This window comes from Bubalus bubalis, chromosome 11 (assembly GCF_019923935.1).
Source record: "Bubalus bubalis isolate 160015118507 breed Murrah chromosome 11, NDDB_SH_1, whole genome shotgun sequence".
In the NCBI taxonomy this organism is placed as follows: Eukaryota; Metazoa; Chordata; class Mammalia; order Artiodactyla; family Bovidae; genus Bubalus; species Bubalus bubalis.
In genome coordinates, this window is record NC_059167.1 from 10,588,664 (window position 1) to 10,604,340 (window position 15,677).

Here is a 15,677-nt window from a genome sequence, read left to right on the forward strand (position 1 = left end):
TTCCATGGACTGTATAGTCCACGGGGTCGCAAAGAGACAGACACAACTGAGCGATTTTCACTTTCATAGCCAAATAAATAAATAAAAATAAACATTTAAAAAATAATAAAATGAACTCAAATGTGAGTACATTAAGTTCTGTGGGCTTTAAATCTTGCATTGTCCCCAGTGGTGGTAAAGAACACTCAACCCTGGTCCCAGGCACAGTTGGGGAGCAAAATCACTTAAGGGGCATCTTAAGTCAGTTCAAGGGGTATAAAGGTGTGAAAGTGTGATTGCTCATCTACTTTCTCCTCTTCTCTGCTTATTTCATTTCATGTCCTTGCTTAGAAACACTTACTGGTCTCTGGGAGACTTTTGAAAAGTCCAGGACCCCTTTGATCTGATATGCAACTGAGTGTCTCAACACACAAGTTTGAGTTTAATGTCTCTGTAAATAAGTCTATAAAAATTTACTCTTAGAGATGTATTTATTTGGCTGGGTTTGTGTTGCTGTGTGTGGGCTTTCCCTAGTTGTGGCGAACAGGGGTTACTCTCCAGTTGTGGGGTGTGGGCTTCTCCATGTGGTGCCTTCTCTTGTTGCCGAGCATGGGCTCTGGATGCTCAGGCTTCAGTAGTCATGGCCTGTGGATTCAGTTGCCCCATGGCACGTGGGATCTTCCCAGACCAGGGATCAAATCTGTGCACCCTGCATTGGCAGGTGGATTCTTAACCCCTGGACCCCCAGGGGAGTCCTGTAAATAAGTCTTTAATCCAAGACTGTTTGCTGCATGTCTGTGGTCTTCTGTTTCTAAAAAATGCAATAACTGCCCACCTTGGATCCACTCACACAGCATGAGGGACTATAGGGCTCACTTGGAACCTCAGACCACCTGGCTATCTGAAAAGGAATCACAGGCCTTCCCAAACAGGGTCGAGCACTTTTGGGTGTATAGAAGCCTGTTCCCATGTGTTATTTCATGTTTGCTTCCAACCCGGAAGAGGGATTGTATTTATCCATGTTAAAGGGGGAAATGGCACCAAGAGACTTGCCTAAGACCACCGGGGGTTTGTGGCAGAGCCAGGGCTAGAAGAAAACCCTTCTTGGTAGGGCTTTATCAAAGCTCCCGCAGTGCCAAGTGTCTCTTTTCAAAATCTCTCCCAAGGGTACTGGGACCCTAAGGAGTATTGTGATACTAATCCTCCTAATACTTATATAATATTTGCTATGCAAACTTTAAATACATTAACTCAGTCCTCACCGCAATTTAAGAGCTCAGTACTATTATGACCTCCGTTTTCAGTTGAGGGTACTGAAGCTTTGTGAATTTGTCATACTACACTAAGTAGTAACTAGTGCTCTTGTCCAAGGTCACAGAGCTAGGATAGGAGCCAGCCTAGAGCCAGAGTCCATACTATTGACCACTGGACAGGGCAGTCAGGATCCACTTTCCACCTGTGTGTGCCCAGGATGACCAGGGCCAAAGATGACAATTCTAGGGATAAGAGCCCTTGAAACTCCTTTCCTCCAAACTTGCAGAGTTTGAAGGTATGTGTCTTGTATTATTTAAACAAGAAGAGTACTGTCCTACTTCCTTGCAGAAAGAGTAAGGAGATAGGGGCAATAAAATGGAAACACTTTTGCTCAATAGCCAGACACATTTGGAAGATTCTAGGAATTTATATCCGCCCATGTTTCCAACAAAGATCTTTTCACCTTTCTTCCTCCTGGCGGCTAAGGAGCTTGGACTGCGAGCAGCAGCAGCCAACTTGACTACCTTTAAAGGAAAGGAATTAATTTTAAGGATATAGTTGTTTACAGAATCAGAAGAAATGCTAAAAACTCAAACTCCTGGAAGTTGCTGTGTTAGCTTTTACTGTGTTACAAAGCACCCTGAAAATTAGTGCCTCCCCAAAAAACAGCCGTTTGTTCAAGATTAGCTCAAGATTCTGCAACTTGGCAATCTGAGCAAGCTTGAGCAGTTCCCTGTCTAAGCAGAGTTGACTCATCTCCTTAGGGGGTCATGCATGCATCTGTAGTCAGTTGCCTGGTTGACTTGGGTAGCTTACTTCTTCACCTGGCCACTCATCCACCTGCAGCCTCATTCGAATGATGATCTCTGGGTTCCAAGTAGAGCAGAAGAGGACAAGTCATAGCTCACAGCACTTTTCAGTTCTCTGCTAGCAAGGTATTTGATCTAGACTAAAACAAGTCGTGTACTCTGTCTCAAAGTCAGTGGGGCGGGGGCTGCCTGATAGCATGGGTAGAGAAAAGATTCTGTGGCCATTTTTGCTGTCTCCCACAGATGGGCAGCTTAGTCCTTGGACAGCAAGGAGATCAAACCACTCAATCCTAAAGGATCAGATCAGATCAGTTGCTCAGTCGTGTCCGACTCTTTGTGACCCCATGAATCGCAGCACACCAGGCCTCCCTGTCCATCACCAACTTCCGGAGTTCACCCAAACTCATGTCCATCGAGTCAGTGATGCCATCCAGCCATCTCATCCTCTGTCGTCCCCTTCTCCTCTTGCCCCCAATCCCTCCCAGCATCAGAGTCTTTTCCAATGAGTCAACTCTTCGCATGAGGTGGCCAAAGTACTGGAGTTTCAGCTTTAGCATCATTCCTTCCAAAGAAATCCCAGGGCTGATCTCCTTCAGAATGGACTGGTTGGATCTCCTTGCAGTCCAAGGGACTCTCAAGGGTCTTCTCCAACACCACAGTGCAAAGGCATCAGTTCTTTGGCACTCAGCCTTCTTCACAGTCCAACTCTCACATCCATACATGACCACAGGAAAAACCATAGCCTTGACTAGATGGACCTTTGTTGGCAAAGTAATGTCTCTGCTTTTGAATATGCTATCTAGGTTGGTCATAACTTTCCTTCCAAGGAGTAAGCGTCTTTTAATTTCCTGGCTGCAGTCACCACCTGCAGTGATTTTGGAGCCCAGAAAAATAAAGTCTGACACTGTTTCCTGTTTCCCCATCTATTTCCCATGAAGTGGTGGGACTGGATGCCATGATCTTCGTTTGCTAAATGTTGAGCTTTAAGCCAACTTTTTCACTCTCCTCTTTCACTTTCATCAAGAGGCTTTTGAGTTCCTCTTCACTTTCTGCCATAAGGGTGGTGTCATCTGCATATCTGAGGTGATTGATATTTCTCCCGGCAATCTTGATTCCAGCTTGTGTTTCTTCCAGTCCAGCGTTTCTCATGATGTACTCTGCATATAGGTTAAATAAACAGGGTGACAATATACAGCCTTGATGAACTCCTTTTCCTATTTGGAACCAGTCTGTTGTTCCATGTCCAGTTCTAATTGTTGCTTCCTGACCTGCATACAGATTTCTCAAGAGGCAGATCAGATGGTCTGGTATTCCCATCTCTTTCAGAATTTTCCACAGTTTATTGTGATCCACACAGTCCAAGGCTTTGGCATAGTCAATAAAGCAGAAATAGATGTTTTTCTGGAACTCTCTTGCTTTTTCCATGATCCAGTGGATGTTGGCAATTTGATCTCTGGTTCCTCTGCCTTTTCTAAAACCAGCTTGAACATCAGGAAGTTCACGGTTCACATATTGCTGAAGCCTGGCTTGGAGAATTTTGAGCATTACTTTACTAGCGTGTGAGATGCGACCCCATGGACTGCAGCCTACCAGGCTCCTATTGGGCACTAAGTGTATAGCCAAGAGAGAGACATCAAAAGACCAGTATTGTGATAGTGAGGTTGAATAATCTTTGGCTCTGGCAGCAACTCCAAGAGTTATTTGTTTAGATGAGTTTTATAATTTTTGCCGAGTTGGAAGACTGGTTTTAAAACTTCCTAGAGAGCAAGGTGGGTGATGATCAAGTCAAGTTTAACTAGGTTCTATGCAACGTGAAAAGGCTAAGATATAGATTGCTAGCATGGCCACCAGGGAGCTGGAGCACTTACGATTCAATTATTGCCCAAACGAAAGGAGAGCTTCAGAGAGTAATACATCCTTCTTATTTGCCAAAGTACCTTTCCCTTTTGACTGACAACCAAGACCATATTTCTGATTACAGTAGCCCACTCTGACAGAAACAGGGAAGAGGTGGTATCTGTGTGTGTGTGTGTGTGTGTGTGTGTGTGTGTGCACCCATGATAAGTATTTAAAATATGCCTAGTGCACTGATCCAGTCTTCTCTAAATGTTTGGTCACGTCTCTCCAAAGGTTTGATCATGAACCTCTAATATTTGTTTATTTGTCAATATACTATATTATAAATGCATTTCTAAATTACAAACATACTAGATATTTTAGTATATGTTTTCTAACATAAACAAAAAAATAGAAATGTTTAAAGGATGGGTTAAAAAGTCAAAAAAATAGAAGTTCTGGTATTTTTCTTCTCATGTCCAAGTGGCCCACTCTGTGTACATACTTGGGTGCACTCCTCCTCTCTGGGGCCTGCTGCTCTGGAACACTAAAACATCTTAGATTCAGCCTGCAATTGCAAAGGCAATTCTTAGTACCAGAGGGTTAATAGGAAGTTTTGTGTCCTGTCTTGACCAAAGTGTACTCATGACTTCGCACTTCCCTTATGTAGCTGTTTCTAGTGCTGTTTTGTGATAATCAAGGTGGCTTTGTGAATGCAGACTCTCACATCTCTTGTAATTCCTAAGCCTTTGCAATAATTGTGGGAAGATTCGGATTCATGGAATTGTAGCCCGAGACAAACATTCTTCTTTTTTTCTCCACTCCCCCCTTTCCTTTGATAGTGATAAAACTTCCAAGGCAGCTGTTTCTCCCTGCTTCCCCCCCCAACTCACTCCTTTTTTTGTGTAAGGACTCTGAAATAATGATAATATTTACATATTTTTATCATGATTGCTAACATTTAGTGTGCTGTGGACTAGTTAAATTCACTGTCCTTAATTGATCTCATTTACCCTCACAACACTACAAAGTGGGTACTGTTAATTCCCCTGAAGAGTTGATAAACATGAGGCTTAGAGAAGGTTCAGTAACATGCCCAAGATTGCAGTTTTCCAAAGCAAGGCCATGTCAGTCTGACATCAAAGTCTTTTACCTTCTCTGCAGGGTCACAGATTAAGTTGTGAGGATGAGCGTGGAGCCAGGAACTCAAGCCAGCGTTAGTATAAACCACCCTGAAGCTATCTTTTCTATTATAGACTTTGTGTCCACCCAGGGGACCCTGCTGTTCATATGCTGGATGAAGAGGGTGCTGGGGCCAGCCAGGAAAAGCGCTGAGTGTGGGTGCAAATCATCTGGAAGGAGCTTTACACTCCATTTGCCTTTGAGGTCTTCCAAAAAGCTTGACAGGTCCGAGAGTACAAATAGATCTCTACCTGCTAGAATAAATCTATTGGCATGGTAGGAATTAGTTGTTTGTTGTTTTTCTAACAGATTATTTTAACTTAGGAGCTTTCCTGGTAGCTCAGTAAAGAAACTGCCTGCAATGCAGGAGACCCAGGTTCAATCCCTGGGTCAGGAAGATGTCCTGGAGAAGGAAATGGCAACCCATTCCAGTATTTTTGCTGGGAGAACCCCATGGACAGAGGAGCCTGGTGGGCTACAGTTCATGGGGTCACACCAGTCAGACATGACTTAGTGGCTAAACCACCGTTTTAACTTATGTTTATAGTTTATAAATTGCACCTACCACCAGTCTGTAAGAATGTCTCCTTTGATCTTGCTGACTAAAAGGGAGCTGGACAAGTACTGAAATGAAATCAAACTACTCCAAATTCAGTTGCAAAGAAGTGACTTACTGCATATAGGAGCTGTTTGGTTATTTTGCTGTTGTTGCCATTGCTGGAAAATTTACATCGAGAGCAATGAGCTTTGGGTAATATTGGTGCAAGGGGATCATTTGTACAGATCCTTCCAGCTTGCAGGGATTGCCCCTCACTTTGCCATAAGTGACCTTAGTCCAGCTGATTTATACCCCCCATCTGGCACCCCACTCCAGTACTCTTGCCTGGAAAATCCCATGGACAGAGGAGCCTGGAAGGCTGCAGTCCATGGGGTCGCTAAGAGTCGGACACGACTGAGCGACTTCACTTTGACTTTTCACTTTCATGCATTGGAGGAGGAAATGGCAACCCACTCCAGTGTTCTTGCCTGGAGAATCCCAGGGACAGGGGAGCCTGGTGGGCTGCTGTCTATGGGGTCGCACAGAGTCGGACACGACTGAAGCAACTTAGCAGCGGTAGCAGTAGCATCGCCAACAGACCTCTTGAATTCCTTCCAGAAGCCACCTTATAGCCTAGCAATGTTGTAAAATGGAAGATAGGCTTGATACAGACTCAGTCAGAATGCCAGCTTCTCTCATTCCCAGGAAATACAGTGTACATGAGCATACAGAATCATGCTTGAGAGGCCCCAGCTCTGTTTCTCTACCCCCTGACCAAATTTACAGTGTCCCCTGTGGAGAAGTAGCACTTCCCATCACTGAGGTTTAGAATGATCAGACGTTGAACCTGGTCTGCAGTAGAAGAGCTCTGCTCTGGAACTCTTTCAGGACCAGGAAGGGAAAGAGGGCATGACTAGGTGTACTCACAGTGTATAAACTCATCATGGTCGGACACTTACAAGCAGATGAGACTCCCGTGCTCCACCCCCAGGATAAGTAGGAAAGGGTCCATGCTCATGGTGCAGGTGCCCATGTCCCAGACCGTGGAAGTCAGGGTTAGAAGTATTATTATATTAAAGAAGACGATGAGTCCCAGCTCTGTAGGGGCACAGACTGAGTGGCGGGACATTTGTTTGTTGTTTGTTGCTCAGTCGTGTCCGACTCTTTGCGACCCCATGGACTGCAGCACGCCAGGCTCCTCTGTCCTTCAGTGTCTCCTGGAGTTGGCTCAAATTCATGTCCATTGAGTCGGTGATACTACCCCACCATCTCATCCTTTGCTGCCTCTTTTCTCCTCCTGCCCTCAATCTTTCCCAGCCTCAGGGTCTTTTCCAATGCGTCAGCTCTTCACATCAGGTGGCCAAAGTATTGGAGCTTCAGTTTCAACATCAGTCCTTCCAGTGAATATTCAAGGTTGATTTCCTTTAGAATTGACTGGTTGGATCTCCTTGCAGTCCAAGGGACTCTCAAGAGTCTTCTCCAACAGCACAGTTCAAAAGCATCAATTCTTTGGCACTCAGCTTTCTTTATAGTCCAACTCTCACATCCATACATGACTATTGGCAAAACCATAGCCTTGACTGGGTGGACCTTTGATGGCAAAGTGATATCGCTGCTCTTTTTTAACATGCTGTCTAGGTTGATCAGAGATTTTCTTCTAAGGAGCAAGTGTTTTATGTTAATAATTTCATGGCTGCAGTCACCGTCCACAGTGATTTTGGTGATTTGCCAAAGTCACTGTGGCAAGACATCAGTAGCAGTTAAAAGTAGATTCGTGTACTGAAGGAAGTGGACAGGGAAGTATCAGAGCCATTTGGTGAGACTGAAGCCTCTTTGTTAATTCCATCTGGCCACTTTGACATCCTCTGTTTTCTGTCACTAACATGACCAGCAGGATAAATCAAGCCCTTATCTTTGGGTGCTCCTTCAGTTTAGTTTGGTCACTCAGTCATGTCTGACTCTTTGTGACCCCAGGGACTGCAGCACGCCAGGCCTCCCTGTCCATCACCAACTCCTGGATTTTACCCAAACTCATGTGCATCAAGTCTGTGATGCCATCCAACCATCTTGATGCCATCCAACCATCTCATCCTCTGTCGTCCCCTTCTCCCACCTTCAATCTTTCCCAGCATCAGGGTCTTTTCCAATGAGTCAGCTCTTCGCATCAGGTGGTCAAATTATTGGAGTTTCAGCTTCAACATCAGTCCTTCCAATGAACACCCAGGACTGATCTCCTTTAGGATGGACTGGTTGGATCTCCTTGCAGTCCAAGGGACTCTCAAGAGTCTTCTCCAACACCACAGTTCAAAAGCATCAATTCTTTGGAGCTCAGCTTTCTTTGGGTGCTCCCTAATTCTTCACAGATCTGGACCTTCTCCATTTCTCAGTGCTGCAGTAAGACATGGTAAATGTGGTGAGGTGTGTCATTACCTTCATCAGAAGAAGTTCCAGGACTGGGGGAGCAACCTACAAAACCTGACACCTGGTTTTTACCTGTTCGTATAAGAGGGGTGAGGCTGTTAGACACTGAGATCTCTGACCAAATATAACAGCAGGGTTCAGTCCCTTTTAACACTGCTTTAGGATGTCTAGTTTTTCACTGAAGTCCGGACCTTGACTGCACCATTGCCCCGCTTGTGGGTTCAGTGGTCCCTTGGAGCTTATGAGCATCCTGGCTCGTGACCGGGGTGTGTCTTCATGTGGTGACCAGGTGAATCGTGGGTGAGGCTGTGGGGACACACACAGGTGAGACTCCCACGATGGCAACGGGGCAGGCAGTCCTGACGAGTGACCCGTCCTGACCACACTGAGGGTGTGTGGGAACTTGCACAGTGCCCCTCTAGGCAGTCCTTTCCCGGGTCCCCAGGCCTGGCACTGGCAGGGCAGAACTGTGCTCAAACCAGAGTCAGGATGGACACCTTTGTTTCGCTTGCCCCGCCTATATGGTCTCCTTGACAGTAACACCTGGACGTTGCTCCTTTTCTTTTTAGCTCCTGAACCAGAAGAGCCCTTTCCACTATCTTGTCACATAGAAGACTGTGATAGGTCAGTAAGCAGAGAGCTTCACAGACTGTCCAAAAGGGCTCAGACCCTGGAAACTCCTCTCAGTTCGCTCCTCTTTGGTGGGCTCTGAAAACAGTTTAAGATGGGAGGGACATGCAGGAGGCTTTTCTGCTATGGCAATGAAAAAATAAGTAAAACACGGATTAGGTTAGGTCATCAGGTAGCATCACTAGTTAAGTCTCTGAGATGCCCTGATATTTAAAATGTTAAGAGACTAATTTATAAAATGGATTGCCAGTTTTTCAGTTTACCATAGATACTGGAATCTAGCCCTGCTCCCCTGCCTGTGACCTCTGCTGGGGACCTGAAGTTGGCCCCTTCAGACAACAGCAAGGTGTTACAGTTGGATCTCTGCCCAGGTGGCTGTTGGAGACTAGAGCCTTCATCTCAGACAACATGAGAAGCCGGTATCAGAGATGCACATTAAGGCAGAGAACCGGTGAGCCAGTTGAGTTGGAAGTTTAGTTGTTAGAGTAAGAAGCCAAAAGCAGGGATCCAAAGTGCTGAGTGTTGAAGATGCATGGGGAAGTGAGTAATCGTTAAACCAGGAAATGTTTAAACATGCGTGCGTGGTCAGTCGTGTCCCTCTGTCCATGGGATTATCCCGGCAAGAATACTGGAGTGGGCTGCCATTGCCTCCTCTGGGGATTTTCTCGTCCCAGGGACTGAACCCTCATCTCTTGTGGCTCCTTCATTGGCAGGCGGGTTCTTTAGCCCTGAGCCACCTGGGAAGCCCAAATGTTTAGAACCATATTTTAAAAATTTAGAACAGACTAGGTAGGCACACCCAAAATACTGGGGATGTTCCTGGGCCATTCATCAAACTTAAAGTCTGATGCTTGCTTTTATGAGGGGAAAAAGTGATGAAATATGTTAGCCCATCTTGATAAGCAGGGAGGGAGTTGGCCCAGTGAGCTAGACCAGTCATTGGAAGGTGCTCAGTACTGCTTCTTAGTCCCTCTTCAGTTCAGTTCAGTTCAGTTCACTGAATAAAAACCAGAACCTAGTGTGAAGTGATAGAGGTTCTGTCAAGTGGTGGTAAGTGGTAGTTTAATGAACTCACTTCTTCACTTTGATATATCTCTGGCCAGCATCCAAATATCCCTTCTCCAGGACAATAAATGCTAAGAATGCTAACTAAGGACAGATAAACAGACTCAGACCCTCTGAGTCCCCTTTTTATCAGTGTATTGCAACGACTAAGCTTATTTTATCCAAGTTAAGAAGCTCCCCTGATAAGGTTTAAATGAATAACTCCTTTCTCTCACCCATACACCTTCACATATCAGGGGCTGACTTCATGCCGAAAGGCTTCCCTCTGGAAATGTCAGTCATTGTTTAACTTCTTTTCTCCCGCTGAACAGTGCTCCTAAAAAGTTGTGTGTCAAGATAACTCTTACCAATCTCAAAGGTAAATTAACCAGATTTTAACTTAATGAACAAGCGTTAAGACAATACCAGAGTTACTGAATATTAAAATTAGGACTTGACTTTCAGTTTCATTTTAGGCAGTTGACTTAAACTCACTGAGTGTCAGCTTTCTCAGCAAAATGAAGGAGTCAGATTTTCTTATTTCTAAAATCCCTTCAAGTCAGAAAATTCTGTGTTCCTCTTCTTGCTAGAATTGATGCTTTTGAACTCTGGTGCTGGAGAAGACTCTTGAGAGTCCCTTGGACAGGAAGGAAATCAAACCAGTCAATCCTAAAGGAAGTCAACCCCGAATGCTATTGGAAGGACTGATGCTGAAGCTGAAGCTCCAATACTTCGGGCACCTGATACAAACAGCTGACTCACTGGAAAAGACTCTGATCCTGGGAAAGATTGAAGGCAGAAGAAGAGGGTGACAGAGGATGAGATGGTTGGATGGTATTACCAATTTAATGGACATGAACTTGGGCAAACTCTGGGAGATGGTGAGGGACAGTGAGGCCTGGCACGCCACAGTCCATGGGGTTGCAAAGAGTCAGACACGACTTGGCAGCTGAACACACACACAAATATTTAGGTGCCCACTGATAATCCAAGGCTGGTCATGCAGTACATGCTCTTGTGCAACAGTAACTGTTACTGCAGTAATCTGTTTGTTTTTGCCACTGCTCATAAATTCCAAGGGACAGCTCTCAATAAGTGTTTTGCACTTGTCATTGCATTTAATAAATTAGGTTAACAAATGGGGGAGGAAGATGGCAAGTCTCATCTGCTCTTTTCAAAAATATTATAGAAAAAAAATATTATAGAATCTTACATTTTTCCCCCACAGAGCTTACTTTTTCTGCAGTTTGGTGGTTTTGATTGCCATTGTAATCAATTAATTTAATCTTTGGGGAACTTAAAATCGATTGTGGACTAACATCAAAAGGGCCCACCATTTCTTTTTCGTTTTTATTGGTAAAGGCACTAAGTAAGGTCTTCAGTTCACTTCAGCTCAGTTGCTCAGTCGTGTCTGACTCTCTGCGACCCCATGGACTGCAGCACACCAGCCCTCCCTGTCCATCACCAACTCCTGGAGCCTGCTCAAACTCATGTCCATTGAGTCGGTGATGCCATCCAGCCATCTCATCCTCTGTCATCCCCTTCTCCTCCTGCCTTCAATCTTTCCCAACATCAGGATCTTTTCCAATAAGTCAGTTCTTCACATCAGGTGGCCAAAATACTGGAGTTTCAGCTTCAGCATCAGTCCTTCCAATGAATATTCAGGACTGATTTCCTTTAGGATAGACTGGTTAGATCTTCTTGCAGTCCAAGGGACTCTAAAGAGTCTTCTCCAACAGCACAGTTCAAAAGCATCAATTCTTTGGCACTCAGCTTTCTTTATAGTCCAACTCTCATATCCACACATGACTACTGGAAAGGTACTGGAAATTCTCCCTGTGATGTAGGATGAAAACCTAACCCTCATCCATGGCTTTTATTTAGCAGCAGCCCAACTCAAATGGACAACCCAAATGGACAGAGGAGCCTGGAAGGTTACAGTCCATTGGGTCACAAGAGTTGGACACGACTTGGCTACTAAACCACCACCAACAACTCATAATACTAAAAGTAATTTGGAGGTAGTGAGTGGAAGAGAGAGTAAGTAAAGTGAAGCTGGATTTTGGTTATATTTTAATAAGTCAGTAAAACACAATTGTGGATGATAGTGTTGTTCTGAAGAGAATTCATTTTGCTTGTTTCTTAGTGGAGAAATTTGCCAGACTTTCCCTTCCCCTGATTGTTTCCAATACCAGCCACACCAGTCACAAGTATCTTAGGAAAGATCTAACTGCTGCTTTATCAACACAGACTACAGCAAAGCTCTTGGTTTTCTTTCTCTAAGATTAGTTAGTGGGAGGCATAAAGATACATTTTGACCTTTTAGTATTTCTTTATTTTGTAAGCAATACAGCATTTTTGAAAGACAAAAAGACTACAGATTTAGAATTTCAAAAATCACTTCTTACCCCACATATTTGTTTTCACATCAAAAAGCTTTTTAATGTATTTATACACTTTATATCATAAGTATATATCATTCTATCAGCAGCAATAGCAGTAGGTATAGCAGCCAACGTCTAATGAACATTTAATGTTTGCCAAACACAATTCTAACATCTGGATTAATTTTTCCGAGTAACCCTGTTAGGTAGGATTTAATATTTTTCTAGTTTCATTGATGGGAAAGCGGAGACACAGAAGTTAAAACAACTTGCCCGAAGCCATATAGCTAACAAGCTGCAGATATGGAATTGAAACCCAGGCAGTCTGACTCCACATTGTGGGCTCTTGTTATTTACTCAATAATATAGATATCATGATCAGCTTCCATGTGAGTTAACATCATCAACAGCATCATCATGACTGATGGGATTCCAGTTTAAGGATATAACAGTGGATATAACCAGTCTTCTATTAGTGGATATTTAGAAAGTGAAAGTGTTCGTTAACTCATTCATATCCGCCTCTTTGTGACCCCATGGACTGTAACCCTCCAGGCTTCTCTGTCCATGGGATTCTCCAGGTAAGAATACTGGAGTGGGTAGCTGTTCCCTTCTCCAGGGGATCTTCCCGACCAGGGAAGAAAATTCGGTGTTAATAGGGGAGAATTTTAAAAATAGTATTTGGCAGTCCTTAGGTTCACTTCAAGAAATGCTTTATTTTCATATGAAAATATGAACCACCATGACCCTCTGTGAACTATGAACCAATTTTGTTTTTCATCTAGAAAAATGCATTTATTATTTTTTCCTTATAAATGATTTTGTAGAAAACCAAATTCTCATTTTCAGAAATTTGACCTGTTACACTACTACCATCCCCAAAGATGGGATTTTAAAACAGTTTGTAATCATGGAAGATGAAGATGCCAAAGAAGAGGTAGCTTTGTAACAGTCTTTTGATACTATTTAATGAATATAGAATCTCTAGAAATTGATCTAATTAAAAAGTTTGCCTCCAGATTTGAAGATGTGTGTGTGTTAGTCGCTCAGTTGTGTCTGACTCTTTGTGACCCCATGGACTGTAGCTCACCAGGCTCCTCTGTCCATGAAATTCTCTAGGCAAGAATACTGGAGTGGTTGCTATTTCCTTCTCCAGGGGATCTTCCCAACTCAGGGATCAAACGTGGGTCTCCCGCGTTGTTGGCAAATTCTTTACCATCTGAGCCACCAGGGAAGCCCCAAATTTAAAGATAACTTCATTTAAATTGTATTCTGAGTCTAATGCTTCAAAACTGTCTATAACTTGGTGTGATTTCAAGTAACTTGGCTTAAAATTCTAAGACTTACTGTAAGAAAATTAAATTATCTTCAGTGGAGACAAAGGCCTTTTTTCCCTTTTTTTTTTTTTTTTTCAGTTTGGGAGAGGATGGTAAATGCTATTTTGGGGACAAAATTCCCAACAGAAGAGAATCCTTTGGCAGCAAGAATAAACAGCTTTGGCTGAATCCACCCTCCAAGCGAAAAGGACTTAGGGTACATGTGAAGCTTGGGAGTAGTCCTGAGCTCCAAGGCAGAAAGGATATCCCTGGTACAAGGGGTGAGTCAGCACCAGACTGTCTGAGTGAAAATACTGTCCACAAAAGCTCCATAGAGCTGCTTCATTAGAAAGTGATACATTTTGTGATACATCTCCTTCCCTAGGGAGGTTCAGTTACTGTTTCAAGGAAGTGATTATATTTTACTTAGGGCTACATTGTTCCCTTTAGCCTCATTACAACCACCACACAGTAATAATAATGGTAACAATAGTAGCAGTAGTAGTAAAATATGTCCTACAAACCTGGATTGTTTTATGATTCTTTTCCCTTCATTTTCCAGAAAATAAATCACTTTTACATCTACAAAAGTACACTAATCATTAATTTGAAGGAGAGCCTCCTCTTTAATTTTAAAACGCTTTGAAATTCTTTTGTGATGCTATACATACAGAAAATACTTTTTGCTCATTTTATTTCTGGGGTGAGTGTGGGTATGCATGTGTGTGTGCGCATGTATTCAGCTTACATTTTCAAACTGATGCTTTCAGTAGAGGTAATCACTATTTGTTTGAATAAAGATACTTTGAAAGATGGATGACAGGTAGCCATCCCATCCACATGTAATTACATGTCTAATTATATGTCACACTGCTGATTTGGTGTGGCTGGGTATGATATTCATGAAGATTTAGCAGGATGGTAAGAAAACTCAACTGTTTGAATATTCATTTCTCTTTGCGTCCAAATGTCTGGAGGTGGAAATGGTGGGTGGAATGGAGATCCTGATACACATGTCTAAGGAGACAGAGAGAACACAACTGCTCCAAAGCAGAGTTTCTTTTCTCACTCATTCAGTCAACAACCCTTTACTGAGCAATGGCTCTGTGCCAGACACTGATTTGTTTTCCTGGACATTCCTTCATCAGAATCCACTCCTGGCTTTGTAAAGGCCCCACACCCCTCTCCCTTCGCAGGACCACAGCAGACGCACAGAGTCTTTACTGAAAAGGTTTGGATTTTTCCTGCCTTGAAACTCAACTTTGCAGCTCCTTCCTTGAAGGCTCTGCAAGAGTGGAGTTTTATTTATAATATCTTTGTTGTCCTTTATAAAATAAACCCCAAGATGGAAAAATATTTTAGAGAAAAAAGAAGAGATTAATATCAGGAGCATTTTCTTATGTTTCTATGGACTTGTAAACATTTTAATGGCTGCGTGTTATTCCACTGTGTGCCTCAGTTTCCTAACAGTCACCCCAAACTTGGTTCACAGTTTGGATTCATTTCCTTAGGGTAAGATTACTAAGTCATTGTAAGACCCTTAATACAAATGGCCAAACCATTTTCAGAGAATTTGTAGCAACTTACGGTCCCATTGAGGATCTATTTACTGTTTATATTATAGCACCCTTACCCTCATCAAATACTAAAACTTGGAAAATCTTCACTTTATTTGGGGGGAATTTAATTTTCATTTTTCTTATTGCTAGTGAAATTGAACATTTCCCATGTAGTTATTAGACATTTTTGCTTTCTCTTTCCTGGGTTATCTATCTGTCCTCTGCCTTTATTTCAAGTTTTTATATTTTCTTATTCACTTGTATATGAAACATTTCATATTAAGGATGTTAGCATTTTGTCTTTAGTATTTATTGATCACATTTGGGTAAAAATCCCTCCAATTACATTGTTCACAGTCATATCATGACTTAGAGCATATGGCTTGTTTTGTTCAATGTGATCAGCTTTATATCATTTTATGTAAGAGGTGGTTTTGATATTTAAAAATTAAGAATACATACATTAGAGTCAAAAAGAAAAAAAAAAACCTATTCCAGAAACTTCTATAAAATAAAGTAGGATGTATAAGGCTTAAATTGTGATGGACCTGGGTTCTCTCAGTGCTTCTGTATTGACATTTGCATTCTTACTGCATTTAAGGTATGGCCCTCTGGTGGGCTTCTGTGGTGGCTCAGACAGTAAAAAATCCACCTGCAATGTGGGAGACCTGGGTTCGATCCCTGGGTTGGGAAGATTCCCTGGAGAAGGGAAAAGCTACCCACTC

The 15,677-nt window shown here is 42.9% G+C and overlaps 1 protein-coding gene across 4 annotated transcripts in view; it reads left to right on the forward strand.

The window, feature by feature from the left end:
* Positions 1-15,677, forward strand: part of STON2 (stonin 2) — a 170,703-nt gene that overhangs the window by 138,955 nt on the left and 16,071 nt on the right. The gene's annotated exons all lie outside the window — the stretch shown is intronic.